The sequence below is a fragment of the Lynx canadensis genome, chromosome C1 (assembly GCF_007474595.2).
Source record: "Lynx canadensis isolate LIC74 chromosome C1, mLynCan4.pri.v2, whole genome shotgun sequence".
Lineage (NCBI taxonomy): Eukaryota > Metazoa > Chordata > Mammalia > Carnivora > Felidae > Lynx > Lynx canadensis.
The window spans coordinates 182,485,542-182,499,315 of NC_044310.1; positions in this window are offsets into that span (position 1 = coordinate 182,485,542).

The window sequence follows — 13,774 nt, forward strand, 5'->3', positions numbered from 1 at the left end:
GGCTACATGACATATCCATGCCCAATCTTAAACTTGAGAAGGTGGTGTGGAGTCAAGACGAAATGCCCCCATCGTGTGAACCTGACTTTCCCCCGTACCCTATTCTACCTTCGCAGGTTTATCAGTACAAATGACATGCAAAGCCATTGTCATCAATTTCTCCCACAATTCCGTATCAGTAACTCAACAACTGTACAAAAAAATAATAATAATAATTCAAAATAAACAGAAAAGAGCATTGACAGCTTTTATTCAGCTATGACATTAGCATGTTAGTTTATGTTCTGAGGAACATTTGCACATCTTTACACTTCTTGAAAACACAGAAGTGTAAAATTCCATAATGAACTCTACTTAAAAGTAGTAATTTATGCTAGGAAACACTTCGTCTCCTTGCCCCTCAATTCTTGAGTCCAGTCCACTCCTGATGGCAAAAAGGCTAAAGCTTCTCTGAAACACTAAGTCAGAGAAAGACGGATACAGATTCAGACTAAAGTATTTCTTTGTTTCTGGAGGTCACAGAGGTAATTAGATTTAAGGGAAAAATTAACATTTAAGCCAAGAAAATCAGTCTGACAGGAATTATGTGAATGTTTACTTTGTATGCTTTTCTATATTTTCTATATGTCTGACAAGTGAATAAAAGTACTATTTTTTTATAATTAGGGTAGAAAATGTTATAAATTTTTAAAAAGGACTAAGGATCTCCTTTCATCAATAATCTATAGCATACACTTAACTTAAACAGAACTTCAATATAGCCCAAGTGTTAGATTACCTGGAAATTACTTTCAAATACCACAGCAGAGCAATATGAAATGCATGTGTGTGTTAGTTTTTGTCTCCTACCCTAACTGGAACTACACACTATACTGGTGGTCAGCTGATATTTACTCGAAAGAACCACACTCCCAGAGGCAGCTGGCTATCTCTTTCCAACTGATACTGGTGGTTTTGATCACAGGTGTTGTAGATACTAGAGACAAATTTTCATTGGTTAAAATTAGTGGTGTTTAAGATGTATAAACTGATCTTTTTCATGAACCTGGTACAAAGGTCTAATGACTAAATGCAATGTGATATTCTAGATTGGATTCTAGAACTGAAAAAGGATATTAATGGAAAAAAGTCTGGAGTATAGTTAATACTGATAATAACAATAATATTGATTTCTTAGTTTTGATAAATCATGGTAATGTAGAAAGTTAACAAGAGCAGAAATCAGGTAAGAGGTATATGAAAACGTTGTATTATCTTCGCAATTTGTCTATAAATCTCAAATGATTGTCAAAAAGTAAAAACCAAGTGAGCATTTAGAATATGGCATTAAACCTGGCACCTGTAATGTGCACCTAGAGAGCACCTGAGAGACTGTTGAGAATTCACAGAGCTCAAAGAACAGGTTATATAGGGTTATTTCGTACCTTCTCTAATAAACATCTTTATATGCAGTGGATTGAAGTCTGAAACTTGCTTTCATTATTATAACCCAGTAAGAAATTACTCCTAATTACTGGAGTTTAGACATAGTTACCAAAACAGATGAGTCTACAGGTTGTGCAGAACCAGATCCATTGTAATACAATACTCAAAACAGTTGTTCAACTGTAACTTCAAAAGATGAATGTGCATCAATGCCTCATGGATAAGCAGAACAGTTAACATGAGACAGGTAGGTCTGAGGGAATCCTGTCTAGTTAAGATTAATGCTTGGGGCGCCTGGGAGTCTCAGTTGGTTAAGCGTCCGACTTCGGCTCAGGTCATGATCTCACAGTTTGTGATCTCATCAGATTCGGTGCCGACAGCTCGGAGCCTGGAGCCTGCTTCAGATTCTGTGTCTCCCTCTCTCTCTCTGCCCCCTTCCCCTGCTGGCGCTCTGTGTCTCTGCTTCTCAAAAATTAATAAATATTAAAATTAAAAAAGATTAATGTTCAGTTCTCATAAGAGGAAATATGAGTCATAATTATACCATATATAAGACAGAATTATTTATAAAGTCAGAAAAAATACACCATAAACAGGAAGAAGCTAGCTAAAACATAAAACAGTATGGTTTTAGGATACATCAAAGAAAGTATGTGTTTTCAGCTTGGGACAAGCTTCCCATCCATTCCTTAATGTTTCTCATATCCTTACCCAATGGCTATGTGGCATAGGAATATACTGGAATATACTGAAAAGGATTCAAACAAAAAGAAGAACATCATTTCATTTAACCTTCACAACAGCCTAATATTGGTGATGAAGGTAACAGCGACTGTACTGGTGGTGCTATCTTTATATCCACCTATATTTCCAGATCATTTGGGCCATTATTTAATATGCCAAATTCTTCCCTCAATAAATATGACATAGACTTTTAAATATATTTCTTTAAATGATTCAACTGCAGAAGTGTGTGATGCATTATCCAACAATTAATTAAATATTAACACTGGTGCCTACATTACTGGAAATTGACTGACTAATGGAAAACGAGTCAAATGTATTATTTTTTTAATTATATAAATTAAATTACATAAAAGCAACAGTATCACCATCCTGTTCTCTATGTGGGGGGTAGAACACACTCACCCTCACTCATTTAAAAATTATCTGTTGCCTGAAGCAACCGAAAGCTATTTCCAAAGTCAATGCTGAGAATCAGTGGCAGAAACACCGCAGCTAGAATCCTGGTATATGGGCATTATAATCCTGGGCTCCACCAACCAGAACATGACGCTCCTTCAAAAAGCAAAACAAAACAAAACAAAACAGAAGGCTTTTCTATTGTGTATATCCAAGGCATTGTCAACACATCACTGCTTCATTGTTCTGCCCATTCTTCATCAGAGCAGCCACAATTAAATGGTCAAGCCTTCTTTTCCTTTTTCTAACAAAAGCCAGAGGAGAATTCCACATCCTTACAATGTTTCATTTTCTAGAACTCCAAATCCACTATTTAAATGTTTCATTCAAAGGCCTGAGTAAAAACAAAAGACAGTATCTGGAAAGTATCTGGAAATTCTGTGGCTTTGTCTGATCTGTATTAGTGAAATGCCCCCAAAACTGTCAAATGAAATTTCACTTATCTGTGCACAGTTGTGGTTACCCAGACCTAGAAAAGTGACTTGACTAATGACAGCAATTCTGGCCATGACACTCTCTAATAGTTTTCTCAGAAACAGAAATTGAATGAGGCTGAGAGCTCTAGCCACATGTAAACACCATGCTATAAGGAATCAATGTTCCTGCACACAATTAAACTGTAACATTTAAGACAAAAGAATATTCTGGTACTACCAGAGCAAAATCATCTTTTTTTTTTTTTCCAACGTTTATTTATTTTTGGGACAGAGAGAGACAGAGCATGAACTGGGGAGGGGCAGAGAGAGAGGGAGACACAGAATCGGAAACAGGCTCCAGGCTCTGAGCCATCAGCCCAGAGCCCGACGCGGGGCTCGAACTCACGGACTGCGAGATCGTGACCTGGCTGAAGTCGGACGCTTAACCGACTGCGCCACCCAGGCGCCCCCCAGAGCAAAATCATCTTACAAAATATTTGAAGGGCCGTTGGCTTTTGTGGATTCCCCATGTGATGTCAGGAGCAAACAAGAATGATACTTCGGAAGAGGGATATGATAACGTATCCAGGAGGAAAAATATACATTGCCATCCGTTTTCATGCTTCAGTAAGTGACTGAACTTTAATAACAGGAATTCAAATAAACTGTTATTTAAATATGTATTACATATGCATTTCAAAGACATTTTATTATTACTAAAAGGGAGTCAAGGTAGAATCTAGTCCTACCACTAATTCTCTTTGTGATCCTGGGTAAGTTACAACTTACTTACACCTCATTTTTCTATCTGTTAAATAGGACTAATAATCTATCATGCCAGGCTCAAAAGTCTATAAGGATAAAAATTAATAAGGAAGTATGCCAAAAAAAATTTAAAAAAAAATAGTAAGAGTTTTTATGAATATATGGACAGACACTTCATCTGTGTTCTCTTTCTCTTTCTCTGAGGACTGGAATCCAGATGTAATGATCCAACTTTAACCATGAAGATGAACACCCTACTTGGGGATGGTGTAACAACAACTTGGGAAGTACCTGAAAGATTACGAAGAGCAACAATGTCCAGCCACCCGGTATTGGAACTGTCACATAAGAAATAAACATCTCTGTTCTCTTGGCCACTGGGTTTCTTTGTTACAGCAGCCTACCCAAACTAATACAGTTATTAAGACGTAAGCACACATGAATCTGTGCAAATCAAATCTCATTTACAGACCTGTTTTGCTTGGTCCTTACAATGTCGGTCTACACAGTACTTCATATGTTTGCTTAATTTTTACTTAGTTGTCAACATTCAAAATCCAAAGATTTCAGGGGCACCTGGGTGACTCAGTCGGTTGAGCATCTGACTTCAGTTCAGGTCATGATCTCGCGGTTTGTGAGTTCAAGCCCCACACTGGACTCGCTGCTGTCAGCACAGAGCCCACTTCAGATCCTCTGTCCCCCTCTCTCTATCCCTCCCCTGCTTGTGCTCTCTCAAAAATAAATAAAACATTTTTTAAAAATCAGAAGATTTCATATAACAACCCAAGATAAAAGGGGAAAAAATTAGATCTGGCAACAATGAATTTTTATTTATAAATGACAACGCTTGGCTGGAACTGAGGATATCTGACCCCTTTGGAGACAGCATGTGCTATCCAGTTCTCCATAACCTCCCAACATTACAATAGGTCTGCTTTATTTATTTCATTTTCCTATTCTTAGGCCATAGTGAATACTTGATTTTGCAACCGCTCATCAAAATAAATTTGTGGACATTCAAAATTCTTGCAATTCATATAATTTTATGAATTTCAGCCCTGGATAGCAATAGATTAAAATAGCTCATCTCTGCCAAACTCTTACTCCACGAAGTTCTGCCTATTAACTATATTATGGCTAACAGATAACCATCCCTTATCACCATATCCTTATCACCATATCCTTTCTCATCTGGATTACAGCAATAGCCCCACTGGCCCCCCAGCCTTACATCTTGCCCACCCATTCATTCATGGCATTAAAACGAGAGCCACTTTTCTAAATTATAAATTTAATTCCCTTCTTTCCAATGTCTTCATATTTGCCTTTAGATAAATCCTAAACTTCTTAAAATATAGTGAGATGGTGATATATGTGTGTGTGTATATAATATATAATATACAATATATAATATATATATAAATTAACATGAGACAATTAGTTCACAGTTAAAGTTCCCTACTCAAGAGTTCACTCCTGCTAGCATTGCAAACACCCTATTCAGGGATCCATCCTCTAGAAGCTGCTGTTCTATGGGAGGAAAGTAAACTTGTTTTGTTTGAGTTATTGTAATTTGTGGTCTCTGTGTTGCTGCACCTTAAATTATACCCTATCTAATACTATACCCAGTGATTTTTAGTTCCTTAAATCTCCGATATTCCCTCTTGCCATGGGTTCTCTGCACATGTTCTTCCCTCTGCCTGGAACTCTCCCACCTCCTAACTTGCATCTTGCCAACTTCTACTTCAGTTCTCACCTCCATGGAGAAATTATCCCTAACCTTAAGTCTGGGCTCCATTCCCCTTGATATGTATTCCATTAGCAGACTTCTTTCTGACTTTCAGTTATCACTTTAGACACCAGTGGTTCATTAATTGTATAAAAGATGCTTGAAATAGTTTTTCACTGGTAAGTGAATGATAAAGATAAAAAGAATCTAAGTTCCTTTAGAAATAGAGTTGCCTAACCAACCTGGTTTGTCGACCAATTCCAGACAACTTCATGGGAGGAAATAAATTTGTCTTATTTGAGCTACTATAATTTGGGATGACTTTGTTACAGCAGCTAAGCTTGTACCTTAACAGATGCACTTACCATATTCAATGGTTTTCAGGTCTGTGAAGAGACCATGTCCTTCTCACCTCTGAGTCCTTGTACATGCAAGGGCTATGACTGGAATACTCTACCATTTCCCACCGTTAATGTAGCTATTAGCTTCCAAATCACAGCTTAAAGATTATCTTGGACAAATCTTCCCTAACCTTGAGGATCCATTAGATCCAACAGAAGATCCTGCACCCCCACCACCATTATCTCAACATATTTTACTACCCTTTGTTTTGTAATAGTCTCTTTCCTTCAACACACTATAAGCTCTTTGCAGACAGAGGCCACTTCTCACTCATCTACTGCTGCATTGGCAGCACCCTGTGGATCTGGCACCTAACATATGATCTGGGGCGCAAACCTCCATCTTGACCACAATGCCATCTCAACAGATCTTGTCAATTACCTTACTACAATCTAGAAATATCTCCATATTTTGTTTTATTTTACCTCTAGAAACACCAATAAGGAGAAGGAAAGGGAAGAGGACAAAAGGCGGGGGGAGGGCGGAGAAGAAGAAGAGATTAGTATGGCATAATTTGGCATGGTTTAGTGAACCTTTCAGTCTATGTTGCTTCCGAAAACACTTTGTTAAGAAAATATATTCAAAATATTTGGGGGTTGAAGACAGTTAGATAGCATATAGTTTCTTTAGCTGTAATTTTTTTTCAAGCCCATACCATATAATTTATATGGTATGGAGACCAACTAGGTGCCTTCTTACTATGTCTTTCTTCACCTTGGATAGAACTTCAATTGCATCTTAACCATGTTTGTTTGAAGACTAAGACAGGTGCTTAGCTAGTATGTTTTCTCTTCTGGAAGCCAGGGATTTGGCAGCTGATCTTCCAGTAAACAAATAAATTATAATATTGCAAAAATGTCCAAACTTTAGTCACCTTATCCTTTGTAGAGAAACCAAGAAAGACCCCCAAGTTAGTTGGGAATTAGCAACCGGTGACCTCTATCTACTTCCAAAGCCATGATGCTGGGAGACAAATGTCTGTCATTGATGTGGGACATTCTAGAGCCCCTTTCATATTTTGAAGCAGCCTCAACCACCATAGATGAACTTTGTCCTTTAATTATTTTGAATCACAACAGCCAAGAGACAACTCGCCTTTTTTTTCCCTTACCTTGTATTTCACTTCCCTTTCCATACTCCTGCTTTCCCCTTCAATTTTAAGGTTGTAAGACAGAGAAGCTCCTATTCTTTAATCTCAGCAAAATTATCTGTTCTCTTGTCCATAGCACAAGAAAAGGAATATACAGATGTAATTTCATTCTTGATCTTCCTTTAACAATGTGTTTAATTAGGCAAGTGGCTCTGTTACTGTCACCTTAAACTAGACTGACTTTTTTCTGGCTCAGCTTACCTCACTATAAAACAGTATGAGGTCAACGCTAGATTGCAGAATTTAATTAAATGCCTAAGATGAAAGCTTTATAACACCTCCAATTCTTGTTTTGCATCAAGAACAAGAAACCAAATTTTGCTTGAGGCGAAAATATAATACTAGCCTTGTAAAAAAGGATTACTGTACATAATTAAGAACCTCATTTTTGATAGCAGTTATCAGCAAAGGCTAAGTATTTTTTTTTATATAACTGCACTCTGATTTACTATTGCACACAATTCCCAGAATCCTGATTTCAGTTGTTTTTACTGTTAATATGAGTCTGCTAAAAGGTCCCAATTTTGTGTCCTAAACTAAATGAGATCAGCCAATTGGAAAGTAGTATGTATAAATTTTAATATCCAGCTATTTATAGTCCTATTTCCCAGATGTGTGGCCTGACCACAGGAAAGGTTCAGTCTGGCTGCAAATGAGTCTTCAGTATATGTCAGGACCTCCTGTCCTTGTGCAGCAAAAAATCTTTACTCTGCTTTGTTCTTAAATTATGTAGCTCTTCCCTGCCACACACACTAGGCCGCTCATATGTCAGCATTAATACACAGGAATCAATTATTAGCAGCAACATGCTCTGAGATCTCAACTCAGTGAGTTCAGTGAAACATCAGAGGGAATGTGTTACTTTTTTCCTCTTTAAATAATACATACCTGAGGACCACAGAAGAATCTTTTCAGCCTTGGAAATGAAAACGGGGGTTGAAATGATAGTTAAATCCTCTTCTCTTCTGCCTCACTCCACCACCCATAAATATCAGATGAGAGGCTGCATATTCTGGTGAATGTAGGCCAGCTGCTGTGACGCAGGAGGGAGATTTGGGGCTTTGAGATATATATTTTTCAAAGAACTAAAAGTAGCTCCCAAGAACCTGCTTAACACAACCGCCTGCCTGAGCCTCAGCATTTCCACCACCAGTCTCTACTGAGGAACAAGATGGGCCTCATCTGCCTCCTCTCATGGTTTCACCACACCGGGCAGGGTTAACGAGACCAACACGACACTTTCATGCTTTTCTTGCCACAGTGTGTGTGAGGGCAAAGCATCTTGCTACAAGCCTCATATACTGAAATCATATCCCATTTCAATTGCCCCACAGCTCCCCACATCTAAATGGGGAAATTTTTAAATAGCAAACACTAAATGAGCATAGCAGCTAACTCCTCAACTAGTCTTCTCCACAATGCGCACAACAAAATGACTAGGAAGAAAACAAATTGTCGACATAACTCTTCTTCAACTGCTAAAAAAGCTAGCCCCTAAAAAGCCATATTTAAAGCTTCAAGCCTCATTTCTCACAGCACTCCCAAAAGAGGGAAAACAGATTTCCCAGTCTGTGAAAATCAGTGTTGCTTTCAGAAAGTTGGTAACGACTCCAAATGCAGAAACTCAAAATCAGGATCATACTAAAATAGATGTGGTTGGTCCTTACCACCAATGTGAGACATACAGACTGCTCACCATGCTGGCTTTGTTATTTCTTAAGGGCTGCTTCCAACACAATGCATAAGAAAGGACGCTAGTCCAAATACATCAATGTTTAGAAATTTTATACTGTTCCACATCACATTTACATGCCATAGGCAGTTTGGGTGAGTCTGATGTAATGCCTTGCATAATGTATTGAAAGATAAAGAGATTTGCTAAGGCAAACTACAAGACAATTAATTAAAAGCCTTATCCTCTTACCATATAGTTTTTTAGGTCTGTCTGTGGCAAAGTCAACCCTAAACGTATACATAATAGTCCTGGCTAGTCTTACCCACCCCCCACCTCACCCATCCCTAAACTATTAACAGTCACTTTGGAAATGCAGAGGTGAGAGGAGTTCAAAAGCAGCAAAAGTTAGGGAAAGCAGAAAGAGCTTACAGACCTCTTTTGTGTTGTCCCTTCACTTCTGTTCAGAATGTCTGAAATTGCTCACTTCATTATGATACATTGCCTCAGATGTCACCAATTAAAGATATGAGTCAACAAGGATTATTTGTTTAAAAAAAATCCAACCACCTTCAGGGGAATCATTATACTATGAAAAATTTAATCAGATCGCTTTCTATCCTAACATTTATCAGAGAACAGCTACAGAGGAAAGAAAAGGATGACAGAGGCCTAATAATCTGGGAGCACTTTAGAACAACCTGGAAAGGTAAAGTGGGCTCTTAGGAACCATACAGCATCCTAAAAACTCAAACTCTCTTTTTCTAAATGACCAATGTTGGATATGGAGGACACACTTAATAAGCTGGCGAGTAACCTGATATGAGAACCCTCCGATGCTCTGCTAGAATATTCACGGACCCTCTAGCTTTGTCCACTTCTGAGTTCATTAGTTTTCTTGGTTCACCTCGGTGCACGGTTTGCCACTCTAAACTACGACAGCTGTGGCAGCATCCTGCATAAGGGACTACTGTAGGGGCCACAGGATCACATAAGAGAGCTGAAGTAGAAAAATCAGAAATGTCCATGGGCACTTGCTTTCCAGATTATGTGTCTAAAGCCCATAAATCTTTTTTTTTTTTTTAATTTTTTTTTCAACGTTTATTTATTTTTGGGACAGAGAGAGACAGAGCATGAACGGGGGAGGGGCAGAGAGAGAGGGAGACACAGAATCGGAAACAGGCTCCAGGCTCCGAGCCATCAGCCCAGAGCCTGACGCGGGGCTCGAACTCACGGACCGCGAGATCGTGACCTGGCTGAAGTCGGACGCCCAACCGACCGCGCCACCCAGGCGCCCCAAGCCCATAAATCTTAAAAGCTGGCATGCTCAGCCTCACAAAAGACCTCCTATCTCCATCAACTTCTAGAATTGTTCCAATGATAAGCAGAAAGAGAAGCAAAAAGTATACAATAATTTCTTGAAAAACTTTAGCCTTGCTATTTGGTGCCTAGACCCCCTTCTAGGACTCACTTCCAGCTTGAATGGGAAAAGGAGATTATAAATTCCAAAAAGTTACAGGGCAAATGATCTTCAGACAGCATGTCATCCAATTTTCTGGACTAGAAGCTGAGAGCTATGGGGCCAGTCACCCTCCATATTAATCTGCCAAATGGCCAATGCACTCCATGAATAAACTAATAAGCATTGATCCACCTAGTTAGAAGTCCTGACTTCTTTTTTTTTTAGATTTATTTATTTGGAGAGAGAAATAGAAAGTACAAGTGGGGGAGGGACAGAGAGAGAAGAAAACAGAGAGAATCCCAAACAGGCTCTTCGTGGAGCCCAATGCAAGGCTCGAACCCACGAACCATGAGACCATGACCTGAGCCAAAGCCAAGAGTTAGACGCTTAACCAGCTGAGTCACCCAGGCACCCCAGAAGTCCTGACTTCTAACTCAGTGGATCTTTGATGGCTACATCAGTGGTGGTGTTGGGTGAAAGGCAGCAGCAGCCACAAGTGAACAAGCCAGAGCTCCCCACACATCAGCCATCTCCTGTGTGTGGGATGCATCATTCACCTCAGAGCTCCATCACCTGACTTCAAATACAGAAGCCAAGAAAGGTGTATCTAGTGGAAGAAAAGGAGTGGGCAAAAAGTCATTCCTATACTAGGAAGAAGAAGGAAAACTGTTCTCTGTCCTCCCTCCATATCACAAGCCTCCTGCTCCTGGGAAACAATTTGGTTACCATATAAAGTGAATTAAGCTTCGTGGAAGAACCTGAACACCTTAACACTATGAGAGTTTCCGGTAGACATAAACAAAAACAAAAAGCAAAAAAGTGTGTCGGGAAAAACTGTTTAGAATTTGAGAATGTGCTGTATATGTATATGGGACCAAGATGAGAAGGGAGAAGAATGAAAGCCTCTGACTTGTAACTATAGAGATCAAACCAACCGATGGTTACCAGAGGAGAGGTAGGTGGGGGGATGGGTGAAATAGGCAAAGGGGATTAAAGAGTACACTTATCATGATGAGCACTGAGTAATGTATGAAATTGTTGAATTTCTGTTGAAACTAACAGAACGCTGTATGTTAACTATATTGGAATTGAAATAAAAAACTTAAAAAAAAATGAATGAATGAAAGCCTCTGGATAGAAGGCAATAGAGCCAAGAGGAACTCAAACATCCAATCTAGAGACCAGGTAGCTATATCCAAAGGTTTATAATTCAACTGAAGCCAAGGATGGGGAGATGCAGAGCTCTTGACTGCCAGGCAGACCAGTCAGGGCACAGATGATTGTAAATATGAAAATACTTCTCGTAAAACCAGGGACAACATGAACCAGGGCAGAGAACAGACCAGGCTGAGGTGTGACCGAAGAGCGCTCAGTAGAAAGACTCAAGAGTCTAACAGAGACCGTCGAGAATGGCAATTGTTTCTCTACCTTTTTGAGACCATTCCCCTGTATCCTCCTCACCCTCTTCCACAAAGTGATTTGTCCTTAGTGTAGCTCAGTTACTTGTGATTAAGACAAATAAGGGAAATGAGAAAGGCGCCAGTAGCTGTCAAATCTTAAAGTATCTATGAATACTTGGAATGTTTGTTTAATTAAGAATCCTAAGCCCCACCCCAAGAAATTCTAATGCAGGCAGTTCCGGACCACAATTTGGCAAACACTAAATGACAGCGAGGGCAATAAAAAGGCTAATTTTCCAGCCAGCCCAGCAGCTCCAGATTTGTTTTGACAGCATAAAAGGTACCCTGCACCCTCCACAATCCTCAGAGAGGTTACTGCAAAGGGGTTCTAAAAACCTTGCCCACATTACACTTACGGGAGAGTTAGGGCTCCAATTTAGAATACTCTTCTATCACGGCAGTACCTCAAAGGCCAGTTAATCACAAACTTAGCCAGTGCCCCTACATGCCTACTCATGATTTTTGTTTCTTTTCTTTTTTATTTTTTAATTTTTTTAACATTTATTTATTTTTTGAGAGAGACAGAGTGCAAATGGGGGAAGGGCAGAGAGAGAGGGAGACAAAGAATCCGAAGCAGGCTCCAGGCTCTGATCTGTCAGCACAGAGCCCGAGGCGAGGCTCGAACTCACAGACCACGAGATCATGACCTGAGCCGAAGTCAGACCCTTAACCAACTTAGCCACCCAGGCATCCCAGGAATTTTGGTTTCTTTTAAAAAAACAAAGATTTGTCTTGTTGAAAACTCTGCATCTGTAAAACTATGCAAAGGTATCATAAGCCAACATGTTCTGACACTTTTGGTTTTGCTTGTATAAGGTTTTCTCCCAGGTACCTTTATTTTTACACGAAAGACAATCCTGGTGATATGAGAGGAAACAGAGGCCAGCTTGCTGGCTGCTCGTCAAAACTTACCAGAAATAGGGGCGCCTGGGTGGCTCAGTAGGTTAACTGTCGACGTCGGCTCAGGTCGTGATCTCACGGGTCATGAGTTAGAGCCCCGCGTCGGGCTCTGTGCTGACAGGTAAGAGCCTGGAGCCTGCCTCGGATTCTGTTTCCCCCTCTCTCTCTGCCCCTCCCCACTCACGCTCTGTCTCTTCTCTGTCTCTCAAAAATGAATAAACGATAAAAAAAATAAAAAATTAAAAAATTAAAAAAAAAAAAACTTACCAGAAATAAAAGCTTAGTAACGTGCAAGGAAACCAGCTGTTGCCTCCATACCAAATCAGCCCGCTGCCATGGCAGTCTCCTTGGAGCTGAAACACACTTTGAAGGTAGGAAAAAATATCTCAGAACAAAGAAAACAAGTCCTTCCAACAGTGAGAAGTGGTAGTCTGCAAAGAAAGAGTCTATTTAATTTTTCAGTCCTAAAAGCAAGTAACTATTGCCCAAATGGCATGGAAAAGTGGCAGAAGTGCAGAAGTATCCTAGAGCCTTAAGCTGAGACTAAAGGTGGGTTGGAAGAGAAATTCTGGACACTCCTGAGTTCTTGTCTGAGAAACTCAACCACTGTAGGACCTTGGGTGAATCACTGAACCTCTGAGGTTCATTTTACAAATGTGTCAAATGGGGATAAATAATATCCCCCACCATCTCTCCTCACAGGATGTGGTAAGGTTTGAACGACAGAAAACATGGAAGAGCTTTCCATAAAATACTAGTCAATAAGCAAATATTTGTACACATTTTTATCACCATGATTGCTACTCTGCTGTTCCTTTAAGGCTTTTAAAAATTGAAAGAGCAAGTCGTCGCTGTATCCATTAAAGACCTATTCGTTAATCTTTTTTTTTAATGTTTATTTTTGGGAGACAGAGCCAGAGTGGGGGAGGGGCAGAGAGAGGGAGACACAGAATCTGAAGCAGGCTCCAGGCTCTGAGCTGTCAGCACGGAGCCATGATAAACTCACAGGCCATGAGATCATGACCTCAGCCAAGGTCGAATGCTTAACCGACTGAGCCACCCAGGTGCCCCCTCATTAATTTATTTTAAAGTTACTGTGCTATGGGACACCTGGGTGGCTCAGTTGGTTGAGCATCCAACTCTTGATTTTGGTTTGGATCATGATCCCAGTGCTGTTGGATGGAGCCCCA